Genomic DNA, 11739 nt, shown 5'->3' on the forward strand with positions numbered 1-11739 from the left:
TCACGTTACGTTCCTGTAATGCATTTTGCACAATTTAAGCATGAAAACAACATATACCAATAACTGACATCAAAGGAAAAGTGAACCCTTTTCCAGTAATATTGCAATAACTGTACATTTTGTATACGTAGAAGTTATGTCATGTATATGTATATATTGTAAAAGTTTAATCCCTTCTTGTAAAAAAAAAAACAAAGTCAGAAAAGTCGCAGTAAGCTTATGCATTTTTGGTCTTGTTTTATGTATTTGACATTCTCTGTGTGAACGCAATTTACTGTATTTTTTTCCACATTCCCTTATTCAAAAGTCCAGATTGCCCTGTGACACCGGAAAATGAAGAAGAAGTGAATGTACTGCAATAGGCAATTGTAATCAAAGTTATTTCTTGGAAAGTATTTAATGTGTTGTACTTTCGAAAATGAGTATTAACGTCTTGTGGATTAAACATCTTCGATAATAATCATTTAACATTATGTGGGTTTAAGTAGTTAGGTGAAGTCTGTACAATTGGATAGTAGGCAATAAATAGACGGAATAAATATATAGAGTTACATTTGGGATAGAATTGACTGAGGCTAACTTCATTTAGTAAAAACAAAGAAAATAAGGTTCTTTTACCAATTAGTTCAATATTATGTTGCATCATGCGTATTGTAAATTTTTGGGGTGTGAAAATGACGTGAATAGGAAAACCGGGCAAAATGTCACAATCACTGTTTTTGTTTTTTTTTTTCAAAATATGATGTTGACAATGAACATGTCTTCAACCATTTTTTTTTCGGTTAAAATTATTTTTCAAGGAAGGTGATCAACCGCTAAAACCCACACTAAGAGATCTTCAATAGAATAGTAGGTTGAGATTATATTCCATCGCTATTTTCCGCTTTTATACTCAGAATACTTCAATTGTATGATTAAGGGGCAATACATTGAATATACGTTTACAAAGCAATTAATGTGGACAAATTCATCAAATTCCGCATGCCCTCTCGCACCCTCCCGAAAAGGAAAAGGGAACATGAAGCAACGTTGAATGCGCGCTGTAACGAAGGGTTGGTTTAAAGGTATTGGTAGAGGAAATCAAGGACAATTAAAACTTAAAATGGCTTTAGACAGATAAGAACATATTTTTGTAGAATAATGTGAATATGTTTATCTTAGAGTTCTCTGTTCATTTCTTGGAAAGCCTTTAAACATTCTTCACTTTCAAATATAACATCTTTTGAGAAGATAATACTATACTGATTTGAAAGTTGATATTTCTCATGGATTGAATAATATCTGAAAGATATGTTGATCTTTAGATCAATCTCATAACGCTACATTGCTGTTGTAATGAAGTTTTACATTTAAATTTATCCGGTTATTGTACAGAGCACAGCTTGGTAAGTTTAAGAGCTTGAATAGTCCTTACACTCTAGTGCCTCTTTTCTCAGGAAGTACACACTTTTCCAGAGTGTGTACTTCCTTGAAGTAGGCTTATGCATGTTTCTGTTGTTTTTGTTTTTGTTTTGTTTTGTTTGTTTGTTTTTTTCATAGGGGTGTCTTATTTTTAATGTAGATAGGGTAGGAGAGAGGATTGGATCTGACTTTTGTATTCTTGCTGGCTTCGTGGTGCAAGGTTACATAAAGGTGATCTATTCAATTAGAATTATTTATAAAGTTATATTTCTGTCTTAGATCCTGATTTATTTAGCTGACATTTACTTTGAAGGTATTCAAGCAGGAATAGCTCGACGTTTTATACTTTAAAACATTGCAGAAAAATAAATAAAATTCGTCATTTTAGTTTGTAAATAATCAAAGCAAAACTGTGTTAACGTGTGACAAATTAACTTCCTCATGCGTAATGCCTACCCTTGCAGAGGCGTAAGTTGAGTTATGTCGATGATAAACGTTCATAACCGATCCCTAAAAACAACGTCTCTTCCCATGATTATTACAAATGTCGATTATTCTCTACCCAATAGAAAAATATTCCTGCGTTAAAATAATACGACCATGTACGGTGATGTGTGTGTGTGGGGGGGGGGGGGGCGGGGGGAGGGGGGAGGGTGAACGCACATTAATCGCTTTTGGGGGGGGGGGCGCAATACACTGATATTGTCTCTCTTGGCTGCAAATTATACCTCCAGGTCTGATCTTAGGACATATCCACGCCACTGCCCCCTCAATCCTTTCGCAGCTGTAGGATTTTTCAAGTAGAAATTCACCAATCTAAACGCCCATTTTGGTGGAATGTAATCAAAATGCATTAAATCAACGGGAAAATATTCTGGAACAATTGTGATTGGCTGAATTGTAGTATCTGCCACTTCTTGATCCACGTTGTCGGTCTTCGTGGTGCACTCTTTATTGGAGGTCGACATAGTGAGGCCGGGGGGGGGGGGAGGGGCATGAACTTAGAATCAATCCGCATGCGCTGTTCAGGTTCATGCAAATTAAGATAATGCGATTAATCCGTGGCACTGTAATGGCGTAAGTCATCACGTTGTATCACCCTCTCTTTATAAGCTCATCGGTTTTCACTGATGTATAAAGCCAGTGTTGCCATGGCAATAAAAGGACGCTCTGTCGTGCGTCTCCACCAGTGCTAGTCAGTCTGCTGCTATCAGTAAGTGTGTTGTCTCTGTACACTCTATATGGATTCTTGCCCTGCCCTACGTATAGCTTACAACGTGATTCTGGTTACAACAGCACTGTGTGGGTTATTGCAACAGTATCTTTTCCTGAACAAATCTGCCGCCGCACGACCTTTTCATAGTTACAAATAAAAAGAAAATGGACCCTTAGAAATCTATTCATTGACCAGGAAGAAATCTACAATCGGAAACGAACACGTTCAGCGACACCTAGCGATACTTATACACGTACTCGCCAATTAGAACTATTTCGAGATCGCTCGCCGCTGGAAACATAACGGGGGTATAGGAGCTTTCACTAGCACTATCGCTAACGTGTTGGTATTGTGTATATACCATGCGTATGCTCGCTTGAGGGTGTGCATGACATGTTTCTTCTGAAACAAGGACAGCAGCCTTCAGCTTGTCAACTTAACACCATATCAACTCACGTCTCAGTTTCTTAACAAATTAATACGACGTTATTAGATGGTGCGGAATACTTAAACGAGTAAGTAAACAACAAATTAATGTCCATGCAAGTAATTTCTCTATTTTGTCTGCCGTAGGCCTATACAAGTGACTACTGTTCACTACAGCCCTGTCCTGTTTGTATCACTACTTGATTTTACTGTAGAACTCGAAAAAGGTAAAACGGTTCAAAGAAGTCAATTTTGATTTTGTTTCATATCTTCTGACAAAGCAATTCTTCTACATAACTATTTGGTTCGGGATCATAATACGAGAGAAAACAGTTTGTTTTAAGCAGTTTGTCTGCAACCCTTTTTTTGTAAAAATTAATAGTGTGATTAGGTATGTTTCAAAGGCCCCTTGTTACTTCTTAAAAATCCTTCACACACTCTTCACTTTCACATATAAACTAAAATGTGAAATTAAAGAATAGTATGAATCTAGTATTCGAAGCTTCATGCTGCTACTTTCCTGTTGTAGGGTCACACAATGTGTTTGAATAGAATAGCAGAGCATAACAAACCACTTTATGTATAGGGATGTCGAAATGACAACATTGAACGACAAACAGAAGTATGATTGAGTATGATGTGGACTGGAATTGACGTGTTACCACATTTACATTACGTATCACGTTAGTGTATAAGTTTAATATGAAAAGTAAATTTCATTCGTTGTATGATATTCATTTTTTATTTAACAGAAGAAGGGGTCTTTTGGAATTTATAAATAAAAAAATAAAAAATCAATTTCAACAGATTTGAATTATTTTTTAGTCTTCACGCAAAATCAGAGTGTGCACTTTTTGCTGTTTTGTAATACTCAGGTCGCAGATGTACATCGGGCAATTTAAAGCGCTTTAGACAGAGTTGTATATGGTATGAAAGTGTACACGGTTCAGTGATATGTGATTTTCAGACTCTATAACACTCAACACACACACACACACACACACACACACACATACACACAAGATAATTACAAATACGTCCCATTTCCAATCATACCGTATGTGTGTGTGTGTGTGTGTGTGTGTGTGTGTGATAATGCCCCAAAGAGTCCCACTTGCCACCGTGTAGTGCGTGACGTTAGACACCGGGTTTCTGTATTTGGGATTAATGATGCGAGGATTTTGGAGGTGAGGCTTCATAAGGGGTTTAGTTTGCTGGTAATCTATTCGTTTTACCTCCTTCTCCTCCTAGCATTTTGTGACTGCGTAATTTGTATCTGTGAGTGGCAGTGTAATATTTGTTTTCGTTTAACGTATACACAAGATGTCCTCCAGAATTTCATGAGACTAGCGGTACTAGTGATCCTAAACTTCCACTACAACTCTGACCGACTGAAGCACTGTTGGCAAAGGTATGTCGATTTGATAATTTTGCTGCACTCATATCTTGTTGTTGCTGTATTTGTTGTTGTTGTTGTTGTAGTTGTTGTCGTCGTCGCTTACATCATGAAGTAGTTAGGACAGGTGGAAGTACAAATATCTGCTGAACACCCCTAGAGACAGAGCTTAAATTTACCAAATACTACACATGTGAAAAAAAGTACAAGAATGACGCATGTAAAATACCACTACTCATATTAGTACTACTACGACTACTAATACATGTACCAATAATGATAATAATAATTATAATAATAATAATGATAATAATAATAACGATAATAATGACAATAATATTTATGATAATAACGGTAATAATAACAATAATAATAATAATAATAGTAACAATACATTTGATGATAATACTAGTAATCACAGAAATTAAACAAAACTAGGAAAATTAAGCAAATGGATACGTCGTGTTATTTCAGTTCGGCCTGAATGTGCTAAAGTATGTACCTCACCATCCTGTATTCTGTTTTTTTTTTCCTTTCGTATGCTCTTCATGTAACCTAGATGTGTTGTTGTACAGTCCAATATCTGTCCAGGACACATTGCAGATCACAGATTGTTTCATCTCCTCTTTGGTGAATGTATACCCAGACTCGTTTGACATTCTAGCCAAAGCAGCCAACGAGTTGTGGGTTTTACACTGGTAATATGACTGTCAATTCACGAAAAGGATACAAAATGCAAGGGTTCAATTAGCGATTCTCCTTCGTATCCACAGAAAAGGGTGAACACGGGAATTAGTAAACGACCGTCACAGCATTTAAGCTCAATCAAGGACAAATGGAACCAAAAAATAAACGAACAATGACAGGTACACCCAGAACCCCCCCCCCCCAACCGCGGTACGTTCCATTATTTAAGCCATACTGCCAGGCATTCAAACGACCAATCAATGACCCTGGTGTGTACGGCTCGGAGCAAGAGCCTTACCTTCCTTTCATGCGTGTGTTTGTGCTTTCAGTATTTCATACATTCATTATCGTTTTATAACCTGTGTATCGACAGCAGTTGATCCTTTGCCACAATCGCCCGAACTTAACGCGTGGATTATTAGCGCCATACCAACAGGGACTATTATATTTCAGTTTGACAAAACCCTGTACCTGCATCATGTCGCATTTGAATTCCTGTTTTCTTTGCCTTCCCTCTTACTGTGTAATGAAACATTCTATTAAAATTATTTCATAAAACCTCGAGGTTTTTTTTTTTTTTTTTTTTTTGGTGTAATGATCTCAGTATGATTCATTTCTCTTCAGAGCCCCCTTCTCATTTTTATTACATAACTGTTCAGTAATTTGTGGCGATTGTTCTCTCTACAAAAACGGTTCGGCACCTCAGGATGACTGTGTCTGAATAAAGACAATTGCCGAAGAAAACATTCTAGCATTAGAGACTTGAATGTGGTTACCGGTTTCCATGCATAACACTGACAAGAGAAAAGTAGTAATCCTTGATCGAGGATTATTTCTTTCTTCAGTGTAAGACGTATAGCTGTGTACAAACGGAGGCTAATCATAGATGGTTTAGCTAATCATCAATAATCTCAGCTTTTCCTGTTACGACGCCCGTTCACGCTATTCATAATAACCAAAAAATTGAACTTTCGAGCAAGAGTTCAACATGACCTATACATTTTCGAAATAATGCAGAGCAGTCACAGAGATGTGCATTTCGCTCTTATCCTCTCGGAGCACAGGTGACCTCTTAGATGTAAGTGCATCGGCTTCTCATGTAAACTAGATTTTGGAAATTTGAAAATACTGACAAATAAGGTGATCCGATATATTCAGAAATTAATCTTTTGAAACCTGATCCCATAATCACATGACGCCAACCGTTACATCTGTGATTAGAGGAAAAGGACCATGCGATTTATAAGGTTCTCATAAAAAAGAGAAAAAATGCTAATTTGACTTCTTCTTGACATCATCTGTACGCAACGTATTGACGAAAATACATGACGAAATATTAAAAAAAAAAATATGACCTAATCCACACAGCCAAGATTGCGTCCGATTAGGAAGCTGTTATTCAATAAAAAAAAAAAAAAATCACACGACTTGAATTTAATGTATGCAAAATACAGGAGGAATAGGGCATATTACAACCAAGATACAAGACAAAGTAGTCTTGACCCTTAACCCTGCCTTGCACAACCGTGATGTCGTCTGAGCAAAGATTCGTTATTTTGCAAAAATAATCCACGTGTCGTGGTCCAAATATGTGCAAAGTATCGTGCAGTGCGACATGTACTCGCCAGATACAGATCGAGATTGTGCATATCTGACTTTTGCCCCATATTCACGTAGCCAGAACGGTGAAGTAGTTGCTATTAAATGTTTCCAATTTGGACATAAACGGTATTTACCATAATCTGCTTATTGAATTGAATTGAATGGGATTGGATTGATTTGAAATGATTGAATTGAAGAGGTGTTTTCTTGATCAATATCCATCGCAGCCAGGGGCTGAATGACAGACATTGTTAACAAAGGACCGTGAATACATTACAATACACACAAGATACAGCGTAATAATGAAAAAAAAAATGCATCAAAAAAAATCAATCTAACCACTGCACAATGACATCAACCTATAACACAGAAAATAAAAACAAAATATGTAATACAATTACAGTATCTTATATTATTACTTTTCTCAATAATTATCATAAATACAATGAGTTTCTGTTAATTCTGTATGCTAGTCATTTATACTTATTGTTGCAGATGTTGTTATGTAGCTTGGTCTCAAATCAACACGTTTTACACAGCAAAAATAATCAGTGTGATTCAAAAAATATGTTCTCACAATCTTCTCTTAAATTCCAAAACATAAACTCTTATATTAGAATACATTCAGTCTACATACAGCACATTTATATACAGAAATGTATATCCCAGGATGTAGGAATGTGTTATTGGGCATAATATACAGACCTCCAAAATTCAAATATTTTAGATTTTGTGACTTATCTTTCAGACGTGTTAAAAAATCCAGTCTTTCGAAATAAGGATTGCTTTCTTCTTGGTGATTATAATATTGATTTGCTAAAATCTGGAAATGATCATATCCCCAACGAGTTTCTCGAAACACTTTTGTCTTCATCCTTTCTGCCACTCATTTCCAAACCGACTTGCATCACGGATCCCTCTGCTACTTTAATTGACAATTTGTTTTGCAATATGTACCCCTTCCCGAATCTTTTATAGTTCTTTCAGATGTGACCGAACATTATCCAATTATGACCCACTTTACTTTACCGTAGTCAATGACGCAAAACCTTCATCTCCTTTATTCAAACGCAAAATTTCATGTGAAAAATTAGCCAGTCTTGATGCTGCTCTTGAAAATGCTGATTGGTCACGAGTGTATGAAAGCGATGATGTTAATGAGTCTTTTGATAATTTTATGGAAATGTTTAATTTTCTTTTGGATGTTATTGTTCCAAAGCAAAAAAGTAAAATGGATTATAAAAAGACAACTAGGTTACCATGGATTTCCAAATCAAGTCTCCGTTCAATAAACAGAAAAATCGATTGTATTATAAATACAAAATGGAAAAAACTGAACGACCAAAGAACAAATGTGACCCGCTACAACAAAATGATCCTAAAGTCGCGCACGGTCAAAGCAGTGAAAATCGAGTTTGAAGTTAGAGCATCAAAATTGGTCAAAACTTACGATTTTCTGAATTTGACATATTATTAGAGTCTGACATGTCTTCTATCATCTGTCAGTCGACCTCAATCGACCTCGCCCGACTTTAGGATCATTATGTTGTAGCGGGTCACAAATATACATCATATAAAAACACATTAACCAGGATTTTACGTTTGGAAAAGAAAAGGTATTATTCTCAGCAGCTGTTGAGATACAAGTCTGATATTAAAGGGCTAGTACAGTATTGGTGGAGATGAGAATTGGGCTTTTAACTTTTTGCGAGATACCAAGAAAACACTTATGATATAGTACAGAGCATACCATTTTAAGAGGAATTCAAAGTTTATTTGATGAAAATCGGGTTTGGAATGACTGAAACATCCAAAAACAAAGTAAAACAAAGCGATCGTAATAAAGTGTGGGTCCCACACTTTATAAGAATTGCTCTTTTTTTTGGGGATATTTCAGCCATTTCAAAACCAATTTTCATCAAATAAACGTTGAATTCCTCATAGAATTACATGCTCTTTCATATTTCATAAGAGGTTTCTCATTATCTCACCAAAAAATGTTAGAAACCTGAAATTAAATTTCATCCAAAACTGTACAATCCCTTTAAGAATACCTGGAAAGTTTTAAAACAGGCTATGAATATTCCGAATAAAAAAGCAGAAATTGGTGAAATAAAGTGGGATGATGAAACAATTCATGACCCTGTTGATATTGCAAATATTTTTAATTCTTATTTTTCGAAAAATAGGTGAAACGCTTGCTCATGGTATTCTGGCTACAGAACAGAATTTCACTGAATTTTAGGCCAGAATAACCCAAATTCAATTTTTTTTAACTCCAACAAATAGACATGAGATTATCGGCATTGTATCCTCTTTAACAAACAAACGAAGTTCCGGTTATGATGATATATATAATTGTATCCTTAACAGTGTTATATCCTCAGTTGCAGATCCCTTTGCCCACATTTTTAATCTGTCAATTTCTAATGGTACTTTTCCTGATAAAATGAAATTGGCTAAAGTAATTCCAAAAATTATTTAAGAAAGGTAATAATCTGGATGTCAGCAATTATCGTCCAATCTCTTTATTATCTTCATTGTCGAAAGTTTTAGAAAAATTAATATACATCAGAACTATTAATTTTTGTAATGTGCACAAAATATTCATACATTGCCAGTTTGGTTTTCGAGAGAGACACAGTACCATCCATGCAGTTCTTCATTTTATTGATAAAGTTGTTAATGCAACCGACAACCATTCTCATTTAATTAGTATATTCTTGGACTTCTCCAAGGCTTTCGATACGATTAATCATAACATTTTGCTCCATAAGTTATCGCACTATGGAATACGTGGGAAGGCCTTGGAGTGGTTCAAGAGTTATTTAGCTAACAGAAAACAGTTTGTTTCAATTAAAGATAATCATTCAGTTATAAGAGATGCTAAGTGTGGCGTTCCACAGGGAAGTCTCTTAGGGCCGCTGTTATTCATCATTTATATCAATGATTTTTCCTCTGTTTCAGAGCTACTTTCTTTTATACACTTTGCTGATGATACCAGTGTTTTTCTTGCCCATAACGATATCGATGTTCTAGTTCAACAAGTAAATACGGAATTGAAAAAAGTGACCAACTGGGTCAGAGCTAACAAGTTATCTTTGAATGTTCAAAAAACAAAATATATGCTTTTCAGCATTACTGTTGATTCTTTGAACTCAGAAATAGTTCTGAATGATTGTAATTTAGAAAGTGTGTCATATTTCAAATTTCTTGGTATTTTTGTAGACAATAAACTTTCTTGGAAAATACATATAGATCATATCTGCAAAATTATTTCTCGCAATATAGGTGTTATGAATAGACCGAAATTGTATATTCCTGAAAAGACCCTACTAGTGTTATACTCCTCTTTGATACTCCCTTACCTTAATTATGGAATTTTAGCTTGGGCCAATACTCATCAGACACTGCTGAATAGAGTGTTATTATTGCAAAAGAAAGCCCTCCGTATCATTTCCAATTCTCCTACACGTTCACATACAAATGCATTGTTTGACAGTTATAAGCTATTGAAAATCAACGAATTATTCTTATTTAGCTTAGGTCAATTAATGTATATGTATGATAACAATTTACTCCCACCTATCTTTGATTTTATGTTTCAAAAAAATCAATCATTTCATAATTACCCCACCCGACGTTCTAACGAGTTTCATTGACCACTTCTTCGAACGATTTTAGCAAAGAATACACTTATTTACACTGGACCAAATTATTGGAATTCCCTGAATCATGATTTAAGATCTGCTCCCGCAATATGCTCATTTAGATTAAAGTCTTTTCTTTTACAATCTTATAATGACGACTCGCAGAATCAGATTAGTTTATAGGCTTACTTTGTTACTCATCCGCAATATCGGCATTGCCGTTCTCTTTATTATTGTAACTATTGCTCAAGCCTTGATTATAAGATTTTCTTTAACCTATACTTCGCAGTTGCAGGGTTTGTTCGACATTCTTTTTTCTTCTTCTCTTTCTTCCTCAAACCTCCGAGGATCGTCATCTGTGTTGCATATTCCTGTCTATTTTGTTACCTCTTTATCACGCTATAGTCTTGTTTCCTCTTGTGTCGTCAAGTTATTTTTTCTTGTTTTTCCTCCTACAAGTAGTCTTGTTGCTGTCCCAGTCCCGTTGCATGTTCATTACTCTGTTTGTAGTTGTTTTATGTATAACTGTTTGTTCGTCTGTCTCTTAGTGGGCTGCCAAACTTTTTTGTGACGAACTTTTTGTGCGGATTTTTTGCTGTTTTCAATTCAATTTTTACATCGGACTTCTAATAAAAGAGGGGCCCACACTCTACAAGCTCTGTCTTTTTAGTGGGTCCCTCCGTTTTTTTCACACAGTGCATATATTGAAAACTATTTCACTTTCGTTATCTTAGCAACTATTGCAATGTATCGCTACTATTGTTGTTTTCTCTGTACAATTGTATGCATTGATTTTGTCACTTAAGAAAGTGAGATTTATGTTTGTGTTATATATTGTGGAAAAAAGGAATAAATATGAACTTGAACTTGAACTTGAACACATTATATCAATTGACATAATGTGCTGTATGTATTATTTTGACATTCAAATGTCAAAATAAATATAAGCTGTATTTAATTCATTACAATATATTCAATTCTGCGTTTAATATTTGCACATCCCTCTCTCTCTCTCCCTCTCTTTCCTCTTCATATTCCACGAATACCAACCCTCTCTCGTATATATACCAACAAATAACAAAATGGTCATACTAACACTTCTTAATAAATATCATTGCACATTATTGTAACAGAATCTTATCTCACATAATAAACAACACCGAAACGCACAAACATTACGCTATGAAGTACTTTGAACTGTTTCGGAGAATAACCATATGAAGAAATTGCAATTCTACTATTTAGACGTCTTGTTTAATCCTTGACCCTGAGGTACACAGCCTTTCCTTTAATGATAATAGGCTTAAGGATTAAAGGACGAAAATATAGGTTTGTATAGTTGTGTGTTTTGCAAATAAGGA

At 35.2% G+C, this 11739-nt stretch overlaps 1 protein-coding gene across 1 annotated transcript in view; it reads right to left on the reverse strand.

Annotated features, from left to right (window-relative positions):
* Positions 1-11739, reverse strand: part of LOC140226684 (uncharacterized) — a 493686-nt gene that overhangs the window by 291774 nt on the left and 190173 nt on the right. The gene's annotated exons all lie outside the window — the stretch shown is intronic.

The sequence above is a fragment of the Diadema setosum genome, chromosome 3 (assembly GCF_964275005.1).
Source record: "Diadema setosum chromosome 3, eeDiaSeto1, whole genome shotgun sequence".
Taxonomy (NCBI): Eukaryota; Metazoa; Echinodermata; class Echinoidea; order Diadematoida; family Diadematidae; genus Diadema; species Diadema setosum.